At 48.0% G+C, this 19,443-nt stretch overlaps 1 long non-coding RNA gene across 3 annotated transcripts in view; it reads left to right on the plus strand.

Moving 5' to 3' along the window:
• The first annotated feature begins 12,474 nt into the window (after positions 1 to 12,474).
• Positions 12,475 to 19,443, plus strand: part of LOC134980474 (uncharacterized) — a 65,588-nt gene continuing 58,619 nt past the window's right edge. For 2 of the 3 annotated variants that reach the window (XR_010190405.1, XR_010190407.1), the window contains exon 1: positions 12,475 to 12,875. This is a non-coding gene — a long non-coding RNA (uncharacterized LOC134980474). Of the gene's footprint in view, positions 12,876 to 15,591; positions 15,684 to 17,467; positions 17,619 to 19,443 lie in introns of those variants that run through there. The other variant, XR_010190406.1, reaches the window with a different exon arrangement.

Genomic DNA, 19,443 nt, shown 5'->3' on the forward strand with positions numbered 1-19,443 from the left:
GGATATCTGGCACTGGGGGCATATCTAGCACAGGGGGGCATATATACCTGGCACTGGGGGATATCTGGCACAGGGGGGCATGTATACCTGGCACTGGAGGATATCTGGCACTGGGGGCATATCTGGCACTGTAGGGGCATTTCTGTATCTGGCACGGGGGGCAATGTATATCTGACACAGTGGGGACATTTGTGTATCTGGCACTGTGGGGCAATGTGTATCTGGCACTGTGAGGCAATGTGTATCTGACACTCTGGGGACATTTGTGTATCTGACACTCTGGGGACATTTGTGTATCTGGCACTGTGGGCAATGTGTATCTGGCACTGTGGGGTTATATGTATCTGGCACTGTGGAGCAATGTATATCTAGCACTGTGGGGCAACGTGTATCTGACACTATTGGGGTCATACGTGTATCTGCCCCTCCCCCATATGTGTATCACGCCCCCATTTTCACTGGCCACGCCCCATGTGGCATTTGGTCACACCCATTTTTTTTGCGCGCACGCCTTCGGCGCGCGCACACAGTACCCGTAAGACATTTTTTCGACTTGCACCACTGGGTATTACACATCCACCAATTAGCATTCTGACAGATATTCACTGTCTGGCTGAAGGCTGGGAGGCAGGTAAAGAAATGCTGCACTCTGATTGGCCCAACTCACTCCTACTCTAATTCCCCTAGAATTGTGGGCCCTTGGGCAGCTGCCCAGTGAGCCCATACGTTAACTGAAGATGGGTCTGTATGAAGCGGTCACCCATTCCACCACCATTATAATCCTCTACTATTGGCTTCCAAGGCAGGCCCAGATCATTTGTAACTGCCAGCCCCCACCATATAAATGCAATCCCACACCATGGTGCCTCTGATGATATGAAAGCAAATATGGTGGCCATTTGTTGCTCCTATTTTGCTCATTGTATATGACTGAAATTCTTTTTTTTTTAATTGTGAGTTTTATAAAAATTTTAACGTGTTGAAAACACATAAGAATCATGTAGATGTTTTCAGCAAGTTGACAAGCCCACATGCTGCATAGCAATTATCACAGTGTGTGTCTGTCCCAGGTACTCTGCAGTCAGGAGGTCACTGTTCAAATCATAGGATTAAGCTAGCATTGCCTCTGGCTGTCTCTAACTAACACTGGGCCTAATTCAGATCTGATCGCTCGCTAGCTATTTTTTGCAGCGCTGCAACCAGATAGACGCCGCCAATAGGGGAGTGTATTTTAGCTTTGCAAGTGTGCGAACGCATGTACAGCCGCCCTGTACAAAAACATCTTGTGCAGTTTCTGAGTAGCTCTGACCTTACTGAGCCGCTGCGATCACTTCAGCCTATTCGAGCCCGGAATTGACGTCAGACACCCGCCCTGCAAACGCTTTGACACGCCTGCGTTTATCCAGCCACTCCCTGAAAACAGTCAGATGATACCCACAAATGCCCTCTTCCTGTCAATCTCCTTGTGAACGGCTGTGCGAATGGATTCTTCGCTAGAACCAGTACACAACAACGATCCGCTTTGTAACCGTACGGCGTGCCTGCGCATTGCGGTGCATATGCATGCGCAGTAGTTACCTGATCGCTGCTTAGCGAAAAACGCCTGCGAGCGAACAGATCTGAATTAGGCCCACTGTTCAGGCAAGAGAACATGCAGCATTGTCTGAGCCTGCCTGCAGTAACATGAAGCAGTATACCTCATCAGAAGATGCCACGTTTTTGCCGCCATTGTGGCGAGGTCGTGCTGGATGCTGTTCCGTATCCCGTTATGATAGACTCAAACAGTGGCACGGAAGCAAATTTAACATCTGACCTCCAGCTGTTCTAAATATTCTGGAGAAGAAGTGCTGAAAGCCCCCCGCTGACCGTGAAAACATGTGAAGCGTTCTCACTGCATGTTCTCTGTGAGATGGACAGGAGCTGGTCTTAGTACTGGAGCGTGTGGAATTACTAGATATGTTTTCTTATCTTGGCTCCCAGATCACTAATTATCTGTAGTGCAGTACAATATGTATAGAGAATAAAGTGCTATTTTGAGCACTTATGAAGGCATGTGACTAGTAATAAATAAATGTGTCTGTACATTTTCTCTATTACAGGTTTCAATCATCAGCCCAGAACTTTGACTTATCCTCTTTGTAGAATATTAAATTACGAGTAGGATATGTTGGATACCATCACTTTGTTCCTTATCGACCTTATGTCTCTTTCATATATGTGTCATTTCTCCCCCATTCATACCCCCCCTCATTATAAGATACCCCCACTGCTTTAATTAAGCCCCTGCGGTTTGCAAAAATGTGCCTGTCTGGTGTCATTATTTTCCTGGGGGATCTTTATAATTACCCACATCCATCGCTGGATGCCTGCAAGCTGCTGCATCCTTAATACCAGCCCGCTAATCGTTGCATCCACAAGAACAGCTGCTCTGCAAGTTCTATGCACAAGAGCAGGAGGGGGTCCCCGGAGCTGTCACATCTTCCGCATTCTCGTTTCAGTGCATTCCATATCCTACGTGTGTGTGTGTGTGTGTGTGTGTGTGTGTGTGTGTGTGTGTGTGTGTGTGTGTGTGTGTGTGTGTGTGTGTGTGTGTGTGTGTGTGTGTGTGTGTGTGTGTGTTTGTTCATTGCAAGCTCTGTCTGGCCAGGTACTGATATGAATAGTTACATACTGTAGTCTTTGTATGTAGGTTAACAAATAGACATTAATACTTTAAATAATATACATCAGTGAGTTTAATTATTTTTTCTTTACTAATCAAACCTATTTTAATAACCCTATTATTTGTAATATCACACTAAAATTTAACTTTCAGGAATGCTTTGTTGTAGGCAGGGCTGCCATCACAAATTGTGGGGCCCGGGATTGACAAAATAGACAGGGTCCCCCGTCCTGGCCGGTGCTGTGGATATTGTGGGTGGAACTATAAAGTGTGTGACCGCAGCTGAAGCCGCTCCTGATTGGCTGCCAGTCCATGACCACTGATTGGCTGGTGGCCCGCTCAATATTTGAAATGCTGCCGGTGATGTCTCTGTTTCCATGGCTGCCCACCGTGCACACAGCTGCCACCTAGGGCCCCTGACTGTCTGGGTCCAGGAAAACCATCCCGCCAGTTTCCGCCCTCATGGCAGCCCTGGTTGCAGGCAGGTGCATTTTTACATCATAAGTAGTGGACTCTAGAATAATGGGTGGTCTTCCCGACCGCCGGCATACCACCAGCTTTTCTCCCTCTTGGGGTTCCACGACCCCCCTGGAGGGAGAATAGATAGAGTGGCGCATGTAGCACGACACCGTGCCCGCAGCGTGGTGAGCGCAGCATGGCGAGCGCAGCGAGCCCGCAAGGGGCTCATTTGCGCTCACCGAGCTGTCGGTATGCCAGCGGTCGGGATTCCGGCGCCGGTATGCTGGCCGCCGGGAGCTCGGCCGCCGGCATACTGTACTACACCCTAGAATAATATATCATGTACACATTGCTGGATATCCTCAGAATAAAACTGCACTTAAATATAAATACTCAGCTTAAATATACTTTCTAGAAATTATTATTATTAACATGTATTTATATAGTGGAAGAATATTCTGTTGCACTTTATCTTAGGTATACAAAATGTGGATTATATCACATAAACAGAACAGGAAAAGTGGTACTCAGAGGCGGAGCAATACATTGCTGAGCCCCCTACACCTTCTGCTATGGGGTCAGGTGATACAGTGCTTTCTGTTTAGGGTCTGGTCTGCTCTTTATCATATTCCCTGAGCCTATGGTGACATGAAAGTGAGTGCAGTCGGGGGTCAGGGGTTACTGCCATTTCACTGAGTGAAGAAATGCACCCTGTGCTCTTTTCCTGGCCTTGTACCCACTGCCAAGGCGTAACTAGAATTTCTGCAGCGGGGTACACTGTGTTCCACAGTGAATACATCGGGGTGTAGAGCAGGATCTTGGATCCAGAGGCACCATCAGACAAAGCTTTGACTGTCCCAGGATGCATTGGGGCCTCCTCTATAACCCCACCTCCAGGCACTGAGAGCTCAGTTTGGAGTGGTGCCTGCAGGAAAAAAGGTCACTTAACAGGCGAGCTGCACTGGGCAGCCCTGAAAAAGCTGAAGACTTCAAGGGACGCAGCATTGTTATGTCAGGGTGACATTCAGCACTGCGTCTCTGTCGCCTCCCAAGCGGTGTTGCATACTCCCATGGCTCAGATCCTGGGTACTTGCGGCGGAGACGCTCCGGCTTAGGCACATGGTCGAAGATGCTCTCCTGGGTCGCGTGGCTGCTACAAAGGGAGGCGGTAAGAGGGTCCCCCAAGCGGGACCCGCCACTAAATCGCATTCGTGTCGCAGTCTAGGGAGACGGACTGCGACGCTGGTGTGGACACTGTTACCGAGCAGGGACCCCACTATATCCGCCAGGGCATAGGAGTACAGGTCGGGTGTACTAATGCCCCTATTGGTAAGGCTCCGTAGTACCGGGGGTAAGGCCCAACATAGGGGAGTTGGCGCGTGACCTGTAGCCGCTCCCCCGGCCCAGGGAGCCATCTCCTCACAGATTTCCTGCCCCGGAGCTGCCTCACAATCTCCCTCAGTTCCTGACAGAGACGCTGGGTGCCATCTTCTGAGCATAGCTGCTACTGGTCTCTTGGTTTGCAGTGCAAGGTCTCCCCTGTAAAGCCGCCTGTCCACAGCGCTGAGACTTTACAGACACTTGAGTATTCTACATGTCTTATTACAGACAGCGTTAGTTAAGAAAGAGTGTACCTATTACAGAATATATTGTACGAGTATTCTTATATATACCTCCACGTCTTTCCTGGCTCGCCGCATGCTGTGGTTAAGGTCATGGATTTGGATTCCAAGAAGACCTTGTAGGTACTCCCCTTTACTGGGGATATTTTATTTGGAGAGGACCTGAATAAAATAGTGTCTCCATTAGCAGCTGCTAAGACTGCTTTTCTTCCTCCTACTAAACCTTCTGCACAGAAGGCGATGACTGCCACTTTTCATTCTTTTCGACCTCAAGGGAAAGCCAAGGGTCAGTCTTACCCCAGACAATCTCATGCTCCCAAGACTTCCAAGTTCAAGATGAAACAGTCCTGGCCAGCCCGTCAGCCTGCTTCAAAACAAGACAAGCCTGCCACATGACGAGGTGGTCCTCCCCCTGGGGGACCCCAGGGTGGGAGGCCAACTTCTACAGTTCGCCCAGGTCTGGTTAAAGACCACTTCAGACGCTTGGGTACTGGAAGTCGTGTCTCACGGGTACGCTGTCTCCTTCAAGAGACGTCCCCCTCACCAGTTCTGCACTACGGTACTCCCTTCAGATCCGTTGAAGGCGCAGGCTCTGTAAACGGTGGCAGGTTTTCTCCTGAGTACAGGAGTGGTTGTGCCAGTACCTCAGTCCCAGCGGGGCAGAGGCTATTATTCGACTCTGTTTCTTGTGCAGAAACCCAATGAGTCTTTTCAACCTATTCTCAACCTCAAGTCACTAAACAAATTTGTGAGGGTCGCCAAGTTTCGTATGGAAACTTTGCACTCTATTGTGCTGGCGATGGAATCCGGAGATTACATGGTATCCCTGGATATACAGGATGCTTATCTAGATATTCCTATTGCCATACCGCATCAGCAGTTCCTGCGGTTTGCTATTGGCGACAGTCACTACCAATTCCAGGCTCTGCCGTTCGGACTGGCCACAGCTCCACGGATCTTCATCAAGGTTATGGCCGTGATGACGGCGCAACTCTGTCACCAGAAAGTCAGAATCCTGCAGTACTTGGACGACCTGCTGATTCTGGCGAGTTCCCACGATGTCCTCCTCAGTCATCTACAATTGACGTTGAGTTGCTTACAGGCCCACGGATGGCTTATCAACTGGAAGAAGTCCTCGCTGGTCCCAGCTCAGAGCATGGTGCACCTAGGGGCACTCCTGGACACACACAGTCAGAAACTGTTCCTGTCTCCAGACAAGGTCCTGAAAATCCAGGACAGGATAAGACACTTCATCCGTCACCCCAGAGTGTCGATTCACTCAGTGATGCAGATACTTGACCTGATGGTGTTGACATTCGACATGGTGGAAAATGCTCAATTTCATTCCCGCCCTCTGCAACAATTAATTCTTGCCATGTGGGACTGCCTGCCTCATCAGATCAGATCCCAAAGGATCTTATTGACTCTGGAGGTTCGTTTGTCGCTGACCTGGTGGTTTCAGGACCAGCAATTGAGCAGGGGCCCTCCCCTCTGGATCCCCGACTGGGTCCTGCTGATAACGTATGCCAGTCTGAGGGGATTGGGAGCGATGTTGGAGCAACACTCTTTTCAGGGTTGGTTGACCAAGGAAGAGTCACTCCTCCCAATAAACATCCTAGAGTTGAGGGTAGTGTTCAATTCATTGTCACCTGCCCTGCCTCTGGTACGGAACAGACCGGTTCAGGTTCGGTCAGACAACACCACGACAGTGGCATACATAAACCATCAAGGCGGCACTCGAAGCAGCATGGCTATGAAGGAAGTGTCAAAAATCCTTTGTTGGGCAGAACGCCATCTGCCAAGTATATCGGCAGTGTTCATTCCGGGTGTCCTGAATTAAGAAGCAGACTACCTCAGTCAACAGGACGTATACTCCGGAGAGTGGAGTCTTCATCCAGAAGTTTCTCAACTCCAAGTGGGCAGGTGGGGTCTACCGGACGTAGACATAATGGCATCTCGACACAATCACAAGATTCCGGTCTTTGGATCAAGGACAAGGAATCCTCAAACATCGTTCGTGGATGCCCTGGCAATTCCATGGAACTTTCGGCTGCCCTACATGTTCCCTCCAGTGTCACTTCTGCCCAGAAATCTACGGAAGTTAAAACAGGAAGGAGGAATGCTGATTCTAGTTGCTCCAGCGTGGCCCAGACGTCATTGGTTCTCAGACCTGCAGGGTCTATCGATGGGGCATCCCCTTCTACTTCCTCAACAACCAGACCTCCTCCTACAGGGCACTTGTATCTACCCAGACCTGGCCAGACTGGCTTTGACTGTGTGGCTCTTGAAGCATCACTCCTGACAGCCAAAGGATTTTCAGAGGTGGTTATTCAGACGATGTTGAAAGCCCGCAAACCGGCATCTGCCCGGATTTATTACAGGGTTTGGAATTCTTATTTCACCTGGTATGCTGAGAAGAATTACGATGTCCATAGATTCAAAACTTCCAGGATACTGGCTTTTCTGCAAAGAGGCCTGGACTTGGGTCTTCGTCTGTCCTCCCTCAAGGTTCATATCTCTGCCTTGTCGGTTTGGTTTCAGAGAAAGATTGCCTCTATACATGATGTTCAGATGTTCATTCAGGGCGTTATTCCGATTCAGCCTCCCTATGTCCCTCCTGTGGCTCCATGGGATTTGTCTGCTGTGCTGAATGCTCTGCAATTGAATGTCTTTTGCATTTTTGAAAAGTCCCTTATGATGGGAACAGTAGCTTTTTATCTTCTCTTTATCTTTTTATGCCCAATTCTTCTTGTGATTATTTAATATTTTGTGCCAATTAACCAATCATAATCCTCAATCCAGAGTTCATTGCAGCTCAATAAAAGACATCCTGTTGGAATTGCTGACTCACTCCTGTTTCGCATCAATCTATCCTACCTCTCTGAGCAAAGTACTACAGAACAAGGTATGGGGAGAAACATTTCGGGTGAAAGGTCTGTCACATAGCCACCCAACACTTGTGATACCTCTCTCAACCACTTAGACATGCCCGTCAACCCTGGGGTGTTACACAACCACTTCACAATAGATCATGGCCAAGCATTAATCACAATTACGTCTTCCTCTACTACTTGATACATCTTGGTCTATGAGACCTCTGAGTATATTAAAACTCTGGACCAGTCACAGTGAAAATACTGGAGATCATGCCTGGGCAACCAACATCATTCCTCAGGCTTTTACCTCTCAGTATAACAGAATTTGTAAGATATATGTGATATTTATTGTTCTATGTTTATCATCACTATACCAGTTACAGACTGGAAAAAAATAATATATGAGCTCAGTTTTCTGTGGATTGACTATCCTACTATTATCTTAGTACTGTATGTAACTTTTACTTTCAAGTCTGAGTATGATTGGGTGTTGAAGCTGCTAATTTAATATGATAATGTATCATATATCATATATCATATCATGAGAATAGCCCAAGGACTGCCATACTAAACAGAGAACATAACAATGACCGGAATACTTTATTCCATGGATACTCATTAACCACATAATTACTAGTGATGAGCAGATTCGGTTTTACTCGGCTTTACTCGGTTCTCAAAATGGCATCTTATTGGCTCACGGATGTCACGTGTTTTGGGTAGCCAATAAGATGCCGTTTTGAGAACCGAGTAAAACCGAATCCGCTCATCACTAATAATTACCTCCTTCAATCTCATCAAATAAATCCCTTAATCAAAATGAACTCTTGTAATAACTAGAACCTCTTCACACCATATAAAAACAATTCTAAGAATAAATCCCATTATTCTGAATATTAGGCAGCACGGACGGTGTAATGGTTAGTATTACTGCCTCACAGTACTGGGGACTTGGGTTCAATTCCCACCATGGCCTAACTGTGTGGAGTTTGTATAGTCTTTCCGTGCTTGCATAGGTTTCCTTTGGGTACTCCGGTTTCCTCCTACAATCCAAACTGGTAGGTTAATTGGCTCCCAACAAAAAAGGAACCTTAGCGTGAATGTGTGTGTGTATGTGGAAGCTCCACTGGGGCAGGGACTGATGTGAATTGGAAAATTTTCTCTGAAAAACACTCTGGAGTATATGTGCGCTATATAAATAACTGATAATAAATAATAAAGAAATAATATTACCTTTCCTTAACTGTACACAGTTCTCCCTCCAGCCCCAGTTATCTACTTAGCGTAGGGGACACTGTGTGCAGGAATAGGGTCCTCCTATCAGGGCTAGATTAGCAATTGGGTGGCTGCAGCTCCTTCTATAAAATAGTAACAAGAGAGTGGTTCCTAAGGCAGTATCTATAGAGCAAACACTTATGTAAATTTGAAACACTTCACAACTGTAAAATACAAAAATATACAAATGGGTCCAACATTTTCTTGTAGTATCACTTCTTAAAAACGTATTCAGCATCTTCAGTGTATGCAAATGTAAGTAGTTCCTTGTTCGGTTATCTCTTGTGGCTTTAATCAGTCTCCTGGCAACTGGTCAGGTGTGCAGACCAGGACATATCATGTTGGGCTGTGTTCTGACCTTGATTGGTTTCTGGACTTGTGATGAATGGCTGTCCAGCCTTTTACGAGTTTTCCTCTGACACTCCTTTGTGGGGTATAATCTATCTGTGTTTGTCTGTCTGCCATTTACTTGGATACCTGTTCTGTTCTGCTTAGTGGAGCTTATTCATCTGTACTATTTGGAAGATCTGTTAGTATTCACAGTGTTGTCCATCTTGGCTATTCAGAAGAACTGCCCAGCATCTATCTACAATTCAGTTACCTGTGCTATTTAGAAGCCTGGGTCCCAGCCAGTATGTCTCCAAAGTGCAATTAATCTGAGCTATTCAGAAGCTGCCTAGCTTCTCTTTAATGTGCATATTACTTGTGCTATTTGGGAAATCTGTCTAGCATTCCTATACAGCGCAAATGCAGAAAACCTGTTACTTGTTAGCGTTTCTCTACAGTGAAGTTATCTGTGCTATGCCAAAAACCTGTTACCTTTCAGCATTTCTCCATTGTACAAACTACCTGAGTCATTTGGAAGATTATGTGAGTGCAGTGAATGCGTAACCATGCCCGCTATGAATCCATGACTACACATCCCCAGTGTGCACCACAGGTTCTTGCTGAATGAGGGAGAGTAGCCGCACAGCTTCCTGCGTCCAACCCCCCTCCCCCCCCCCCCTTCCCCCACAGCAACCATGCCTACAAGACGTCTTGGCAGCCCTGCATATGCATACAGCTTGTACATTGATGTAATGGCAATTTTTCTGAATCCCCTATAAAATGTGGAGAGCCAGCAATCTATTAAAACTGCTGCTTTAGTGGCAATATGGATTTCACATCCATTGTCAGATGAAAAAATGGTTGATTTGTGACAGTAATGTGTTCCTGACTTAAAGCAGCCTAGGACAGTCCTGCTGCAACAGCTACTGGGGTGTAGAATTACCGAGCTGCACAGGGGTGGTAGTCATGTGACCGCCGGTCAGCTGACCGACAGTCACATGACCTCCTCCATGAGCCCGACGGCTCACTATCCCGATGGTCGGCATGCCGACCAAAAGGGACTATTTCCACTCGTGGGTGTCCACGACACCCATAGAGTGGGAATAGAACCCGTGGCGACCGCAGGTCACCACCGAGCCCGCAGCGTGGCGAGCGCAGCGAGCCCGCAAGGGGCTTGCTGCACTCGCCCCTCCCCGCCGGGATCCCGGCGTCGGTATGCTGCCGGGATCCCGGCGTCGGTAAGGTGACCGCCGGTCAGGAGACCACCGATCACCAGTACTACACCCCTGCACAGATATGCAGGACTGCCATCAGAAATTGTGGGGCTTGGACTGCCCCTCTGACCCCTATCCCCTCACTGGTCTTCCTCCTTCACTGGCTATTGTTCCAGGCATGCCCGATGAAGCCTCCAGGGTTCTGCTGAATGGTTCTACACTACTCCCGATGCTGTGCAGATAAGGTGTGTTATAGAGGGCGATCAGGATCCACCCCTGGTCACAGATGGCACGTCAGCAAGTTGTCATGCAGTGACAGCGCTAGTGGCATTTTGAATGTGGCATCAGCTGCGAGTCAAATGGAGCTCCAGGACCGGTAGCCAATCAGGAGCTGCAGATGCGGTTGCTTTTGATTGGCTGCTGGTCCATGAGCTCCGATTGGATGCGGTTGCTTCCAATGCAGTTGCTTCAGTTTGGCTGCTGGTCTTTGAGTTCTGATTGGCTCTCGGATGGCGCCAGATTCAAAATGCCAATGGAGCTGTCTCTCTATGGCTGCCTGCCGGTGCTATGGTTGTAACCGCTGGGTCCATCAAATTTTTTTATTGTGCCATAGTGCAGGCAGTCAGGGCTCCCCTCCGCTCCAGCCTCCACGCTCCCTCTTGCAGTTTGTCCAAGTTTTATGTCTGACCTAAAACTCAAACAAACTGTATCTTGCCGGCAATAAGGTGGTCAGGTGGTACGGCCGACCAGCTACAAATTTCTTAATGGTACACCTTACCGCCCCGTACCGCCTTACTTTCACCACTGGTCGCAGCACAGCCAAAACACAGTACACCAAAACAGATAATCAGGCATACATTATAGTACATTACCAGACATATGGCATAAGATATCCTACACCATACATCAAGCACTGCACTATTCACTCAATACTTAAACAGAACAATAGTCAGCAAGGTCTATGGGAGTGGTGGGTACGATTGTGAGGGAGGGGGATCACAAGCACGAAACTTTATTGAAAGACAGACACATAAGGGAGGGTTAATAAATAGAAAAACACAAACAAAACATCAGGCAATGTGAAAAAGGGGTGTGGGGGCCACAGTCTCAAGCCTTGGTTGAAAAGTCACACATGCGCAGAAGGGGAGAAGAAGATGGGTCCAGTCCTCTTCTTTCTCAGGACTGTCTATGATGGAATATTTATTTATTAACAGTTGCTTATAGAGCACAGCATATTCCGTTGCATTTTAGAATTGGAAACAACTTAGACAGAACAAACTGGGTAATAACAAACAGTCATATAGGTAGGAAGGCCCTGCTCGCAAGCTTATAATCTATCGGGAAAATTGACATTGATACACAAGGACAGGTGCTATCTATTGCAGAATGGTCCAGCCAGATTGCAAAGGGCTGTATGATATGGTCACACAACAATGTTGGCCAGGTGCCAGGAGGATGTCAAGTGAATAAAGAAAAAATGTGAGGTTGTGTGTGGACGGTATAGAGCGGATGTACTTGAGTAGGATAGCTTATGAATGCTATGTGGGCATTTCTCGAATGTGATAAGCTAGCCTGAAGAGGTAAGTTTTCAGTGAATGCTTGAAGGTTTGGAGGCTAGAGGAGAGTCTCATTGTGTGTGGGAGGGCATTCCACAGATCGGGTGCAGCTCAAAGAAAGACCTGCAATCGTGAATGGGAGTGAATAATGAGTCTGGATGAGAGACAGAGCGGAGAGGTCGGGTAGGGAGATATTTTTTTTAGATAAGTGAAATGTAGATTGCAGGTTGGTGTAGTTTGGGTAAATGGCCTTATGTGCAAGTGTGATACCCCACTAAATAACCAGTGGAAACTGTAGAAGTATATGTGGGACTTAATTGGTTAAAAATGTTTGCAATTTTAGACACAGAAAATGCACAGTAGTTACACTAGGATTGTACTGTGTGAAGGAAGGCAGCTGGAGCAGATGTGATCCGGGACTTGCACTTGAGGCTATGGACTAGAGCTGGCATGCGCTGAAACAGTTAGCTGCTGAGCCAAGGAAGGACCATTGGTGGCAGTTGCAGGGGACCATTTTGAGAGGTAGAGACACACTGTGATGGCAGAGAGAGTGTGCTGAGCAGCTAGAGATAGGAAACCCTGGTAACCGGTGACTGGGATCAGTGTAAGGGCAGCCAAGTCACTACGTCACCTCCCAAGGGGCGCTGCAGCTCCCAGTGTCTCTGGTAGAGAAGTGTCTGATGGAGGCGGAGCAGAGGTCGTGAAGCTGCTGTGAGAGTCCAGCCAGGAGAGTGGTATCGCAGACTTCATTCCTATCGGGACAGCTCCAGACGAGGCCTCCACTACACACTGACAGCCAGTAGGTCGTGCTTCAAGAGTGCCTAACATTACAGAGGAGGAACGTGGGGCGGACTTAGCCAGTGACTGACAGCCGGTGTGCGGGAGTGAGTACTGTATACTCCCGGTCAGTAAAGCCCTCACATAACCCAGTCACTACCGCTAAAGCCTATAACAGGCTGGTAACTCTGCATTTCTGCACAAAAGGCACTTCCTCTGTACATACATGAGAGTGACAGGGCGGGATTTACTAAAGGGAAAATGCGGTAAAACCCCCGTTTTACTGCATTTTCATATGTACTAACCCCCGACAGCCGCGTTTTCGCCCCATAGGGTATCGCCATCTTTTTATGGCGATACCCTATAGAAGCCTATGGGACTCTTACCACCGCCGCCGGATCCGCCGCCGCCCCGGCCGCTCACGACGACCCCCCCTTCCCCCCGGTGTACCTGAGAGGCTGCTGGTGCGGCCCCCCTCCTCCTTCTCTCCCGCAGCACAGCCTTGTCTCCTTCCAGCTGCAGGGGGGAGGAGGAGGAGTCCGGGGACTCCCTGCGCACGTCACCTCCCAGGTCTGGGAGGTGACGGAGACCTCCGCTGACCCCCGCCGACCCCCACAGACCACCACAGACATCATCGCGGGGGGCCTCCTATACCGCATTGCGATACTAATCACATATGTTAGTACATATGCGATTAGTATCGCTGCGGTAGTTGGCGAGGGGCGGCGATGTCTTATAGTACATCCCACCCACAGTGAGAGATACTGTAGCCAGCACATTGCATGTATTTAGCAGCTGCATCTATTCAGGACAGCTAGGACCAAATGATGTAAGAGATAACTACCCAGATTTCAGTATTCGGAAACTATTTATTCCTTAGACCAGAGGTTCCCAAACTGTATGTGCCTGTGGGGTGCCTCGGGACACTTGCAGGGGTGCCCTGGGTTGGTGGTCCAGGACCAATTCAAATTATTCATGGTCAATATAATAGGCAAAACCAGTGCTGGTGTGGCCAAACAAAAGCAAATCTTGTCCCTCACCACACAACTGACCCTAAGAATGACATATAAACGTGATCTACTTAATATAATATTTCTTTCTGAATTTCTCAATAAGAAATTTTTGGCCTAGGGGTGCCGTGAAAAAAATTCTGATATTCTAGGGTGCCGTGTTTCAAAAAAGTTTGGAAACCACTGCCTTAGACTCAATCCAGGAGCAGAGATAGGATTTGACTTAATAACTAACTGAGCTTCTGACTTGAACCCATGATAAATGCACTGCAGGGTGTATACATTGTGCACAGCTAATTGGCTGCAGCTACACAATAAATCCTTCTGTAACACTGCTACGTATCACAGTACAGAAAGAGTGAATAAGTACTCAGCACAAACTCATCTGGAAGCTGGAAAATTCTGTGATACTTACCTGAGTATTACACAAGTAAGTGGGCACTGCTCCTCCATTGTCCCCGTTCTGTGCCCTTCCTGCTGAAATAGAGGATTGCGGACTCCTTACTATGCTGTGTGCCAGTGGTGAGCTGTGCTAGGGGGGAGGGGAGGGGGAGATGCGGGGGCCACTAGGATGCCATCTGCCCCCAAGCTGATGCAGTTTCACTAACCCCCCTCTACCCACAGCCAAACACTAAAGGTGACCATCCACTACTCAGACTTGTCTGAACTGTCTGAACTTGAACTCTCCTGGGAGCGTCCCGGAAATCGGATCGGAACCTGGCTTTAATTTTCACTACATTCAATTCAGATATATCTGATGCGATCTATCATGTTCCAGATCGCATCAGATAGATCTGATGCACACATGCTACATGTGATTGATCTGATGTTGCTGCTGCCGCCGCGACCTGTTGTGGGTGGGAGTGGCCAGGGAGATGCCAGTCAAGTGACGCTTCAGATGAATCTGATCAGATACATCTGAAGTAAAAAAAACACTCCGATGTGCACCTGATTTCTTCAGATTCAGATAAATAGTTGGGGCAAAGATCTGACACTTTTCTTCAGATTTTTCGGTCAGATGTGTCGAAATCTGAAGAAAAGTGCCCAATTCAGACTAGTGGATGGGGGCCTTAAGCCCCCCCAGTGGTGCCTAACCTAACCACTGCCCAAACCTAACCCTCCCACCCCGGCAGCCTAAATCTAACCCTCCCCGGTGGTGCCTAACCCCCTTCCCTGCAGCCTAACCCTAATCTTTCCCCCCAAGAAGCCTAACCCTAACCCTCCCCCCCAGCCTAAACCTAACACACACACACCCCGGGGCCTAATCCTAAGGAGCCCTGGCATACTTACAATTGAGGTGCCGGCAGTTGAGGTTCTAGTGGCGGCATTTTGATCCATGTCGGAATCCCAGTGTCGGTATTCCAACTGGCGGCATCCTGAATGCTAGTATGCTGACCAGATACTTTTCCCTCCTCAGAATAAGGCAGTTCCTGGCAAGCAATAACGTGTCCTAAACACAGATAATATAAGGCACCAGTCCATAAAGTACCGAGGGTTACAAAAGGCTGTTCCTTGGCACACACAGTCTCCGAGTACATGTTCCAGGGTATCCAACAGTAACTGTGCATAGGTACAGTCCCAAAAGAGGTGCATAGATGTTTCCTCATGGACGATGCACCAGGGGCAATATCTGTACCTGCACAGGTTTCAAGAGTGCATGAATGACCTGAGGAGCAGACCCCTTGGATGGCCATCCATGGCCATGATAAGTCTTTCTATCTATTTGTGAACCTCACGTGCCTCACTTGCAGTGCTACACGGTTTTACCAAGGTGCAACGTTACTTGCTCTTTCTTGCTTTGCTCCCAACTAAGAATCAGCCTCCCAGAAAGAGAGAGTATGAGACAGGGACAAAGAGTGGGAGGAAGAGAGAGACGGACACAGAAAAGAGAGGCCAAAAGAAACGGTGAGAGACAGACAGAGAGGGAGTTTGTGTGGGAGTAGATGGACTAGGCCAGTAACTAATACAAGAGAGAAACTGTGAGACCTCAGGACAGATGATATGAGAGAGATAGATAACGCCCCAAACCCCCATAGAAAGCTGGGCACAAACTCTAGTGTATAAGGGGCATATTCGTTATCCTTAACATGTCACAATTTTTGCGCTCCCCAAGGGATGTAGAAATTGTGACATTCATCACACCCCGAAAAAGCTGTGCCTGCAAGATCTATTGTTCCCCCAGGCTGTCCCGGCAATTATGAGCCACCCGGGAGAAAGAGGGGGGGGGGAGCCGCCGCTGCAGCGATGAGGGGAGCTGCGGCAGCAGCCCCTATAGTGAAGGTGCCGGCGGCGGAGGGAGCGGAGGAGGGGGCCGCGGCTGCAGTGTGTGCTTTGCAGATGGGCAGCCCCAATAGTAAAGGTGCCGGTGGCGGGGAGAGCGGAGGATGGGGGCCGTGGCTGCAATGTGTGCTCTACAGCCGGGCAGCCCTGATAGCGAAGGTGCTGGCAGCGGGGGGAGCGGAGGAGGTGGGCCGGGGCTGCAGTGTGAACTCTGCAGCTGGGCACCCCCGACAGTGAAGGTGCCTGTGGCAGGGGGAGCTGAGGAGGGGGCCCGTGGCTGCAGTGTGTGATTGTTGAGCGCCACCTGAATTTCGTTTTACATAGATCTGCATCCGGGCAACCCTGGTATTAATGTGCCGGGGGCAGGGGGGGAGGCCTCGGACACACTCTAAGAAGGTGCCAGTGGCAGGGGGTGTTTGGGGGGGGGTCGGCCGCAGACACAGCTGGGTGCACGTGCGGCTTCAAAGGGGAAAGTTGTCACTTTTCTGAAAAAACTGCCTTCTCAAAATTCTCTCAGGGTGGCATGATGAATCATGAAAAAATTGTGAGACAATACAATGAGAATTGAAAACTAAAAATTCTCATTGCACAATTTTTTCATGATGAATATGCCCCTAAATTAGAGGAATTTTCAAGATTAACCACAATGCTGAAACACAGGGGGCTGGATTTAATGAAGTCAGAGTTGTCCGGAGGTGCGGGTTCCCAACCAAACTCAGATATTTTTTTTTTTAAACTGCAATAATTTACAAAGCATGGTTTTGCCTTGTGCATGTTTGCGAGCACCTCCAGCCAACTTGGATTTTATTACATCTGGCCCAAGATTGGAAAATTAAATATTTAAAAAGGTTTTTTATGCAGAACTCAACTAGCAATTTTAACAGTTCAAACTAATTGTAATTAAAAGATATACAATGGTTTTTGAATAGCCAAAATAAGGTCGCTGGTGTTACATATGTTTTATGACGCACAGAAGTGGCAGCTCCACTATTTCTATCCCTTTTAAATAGCCCCATACTGTAGTGTGAAGTTTAATCTTGGCCACATCAACTCTAAATACTGGCCTGACTGATGAAATTCTGCCTGTATCAGTGCAAATACTTGGCTGTCGCATTAACATTGATATTATTCTTTTTTAACTGGTACCAGCCTTGTATAAATGATATGCAAACTACAATTGGCAGTGTATATAATAATGAATACAATATCACCTGTTATAATATATTCGATCCACTTTGAGCTTCTCACAGCTTTACTTCCATTTTATGGTAAAATCCTCCCTTGGCCAGCGGCTGTTTCTCAATTCCAGAAAGTGCATTTTTGACAACAGTAATATAAATATCCATAATTCTCACACATGAGAGAGTGATGTTTACAGCTTCCTTTATGGAACTATATTTTATTTATAGGTGCTCTGAGCTCAGCTGCTGGTGCAGGAATCAATGGTGCTGATTCACATGGAGAATGTTTGAGTCACAGGAGACAAGTGGGAACAAAGTGAGGAGATGGAGGCTTAACAGCAGTGAATGGGAATCCTAAATACTGTATTCTTATTCAACAGATATAACAGCAGTTGTTCGGAGTGTTTTTGCAGGACTAAAGTAAAGTAAAAAAAACTATTCTGTGTAATCAAACAACTGTTTTGAGGGGGTAGAGGAGGTTAGGTGTAGGCTGCGGGGGGAGGATTAGGGCTAGGCTACGAGGGGGGGGGTAGGTTTAGGCACCAACGGGAAGGTTTAGCCCCAACCCATACTTGCCTACTCTCCCGGAATGGCCGGGAGGCTCCCGAAAATCGGGTGACCCTCCCGGCCCCCCGGAAGAGCAGGCAAGTCTCCCGATTTGCGGGGTCCCCCCTGCCCGTCCGCCACTTAGTGTGTAAAGTGGGCGGTCCGGGCAGTCGATGACGTGATTCTTGCTGAATCGCGTCATCATAGTCACGCCCCCTGCAGTGTAATGCCGGTGATCGCGGCATTACAGAGCGGGGGGCGTGGCTTAAAAGAGGTGTCACTGTGACCCCGCCTTTGCTCCGCCCCTGTCCCGCCCTTGCTCCGCCTCCGGCCACCCCCTCCTTTACAGCACAGCCTCCCCTGCCCGCCCGCTGAGCCGACCTGGCTGCTCTCTCCCGCAGAGAGCAGCCAGAATATCGGTAAGGATGCCCCAACCTGCGTTGTGTGATCATATTTAAAGGGCACATCAGCCGCTGAAATTCATCACCAACTTGTTGAGGTGTAAAGTGATAAAGAGGGAGATGTACTAAGTAGTGAAAAGAGTGGAGAAGTGAACAAGCCAGTCAGCTGCTCTGCATAATTTTATAGTATGCAAATTATAAATGTTACTTCAATGCTGACTGGTTGCCATGGGCAATTTCTCCACTGGTTCACTTCACTCTTTTCACTGCTTAGTACATCTCCCCCTAAGTCATGTCACGGGCACAGGTTTGGGTTTGGTGCACTGCCGGTGGTGGACGTGCTTGGCCAGCCAGATCGCTATTCATCTTGATCATCTGACCTGCCATTATCAAAGGCAGTGCAATAAACGTGTGTCTGTGACATGACATTACTACCGAACACCTCGACAAGTTGGTGATGAATTTCAGCTGCTAATGTGCCCTTTAGATGCAGAAATCTGATCACACTCCGCACCTCAATGTATGACCATGTTTCCACCAGCCCCGCCATCTTACAACTGATGTTGGGACAGTATGACTGATATAAGGCGCAGTCTAGTCACCTGAATCAGCGGTCAGAGTGGTCTACCTGCTCTGTCCTGGAAAATACAATGAAATAGAGAATATTACACACATGTTACCTTACTTACTGAACCACCCTGGTATTGCCAAGCTCTTTAACTTTCTCACCCTGAAAGCTATTAAACCTTTGTCAAGCTTCCATCATCATCAAGTTTCAGTCATGGGCAGCACAGATGGTGTAATGGTTAGCACTCAATTGTGTTGAGTTTGTATATTCTCCCCGTACTTGCGTGGGTTTCCTCCGGGTACTCCGGTTTCCTCCCACAATCCAAAAATATACTGGTAGGTTATTTGGCTCCCAACAAAAATTAACCCTAGCATGAACGTGTGTGTACATATGTTAGGGAATATAGAGTGTAAGCTCCACTGGGGCAGGGACTGATGTGAGTGGCCAAATATTCTGTGTAAAGCGCTGCGGAATATGTGTGCACTATATAAATAACTGGTAATAAATAATCTCTTACTTTGACTTCTGTAATCTACTTCTCTCTATCCTTACCATCTCCCTCCTTGCCCCTCTTCAATATGTTCTTAACTATCTTATCCTCCTACACCCGCTGCTCCCCTCTGCCAGGTACTTCACTGACTCATTGTCCCACTAAGGGTCTACACAAAACAGGACTTTTCTCTGCTTTG

Source organism: Pseudophryne corroboree, chromosome 12, assembly GCF_028390025.1.
Source record: "Pseudophryne corroboree isolate aPseCor3 chromosome 12, aPseCor3.hap2, whole genome shotgun sequence".
Classification (NCBI taxonomy): domain Eukaryota; kingdom Metazoa; phylum Chordata; class Amphibia; order Anura; family Myobatrachidae; genus Pseudophryne; species Pseudophryne corroboree.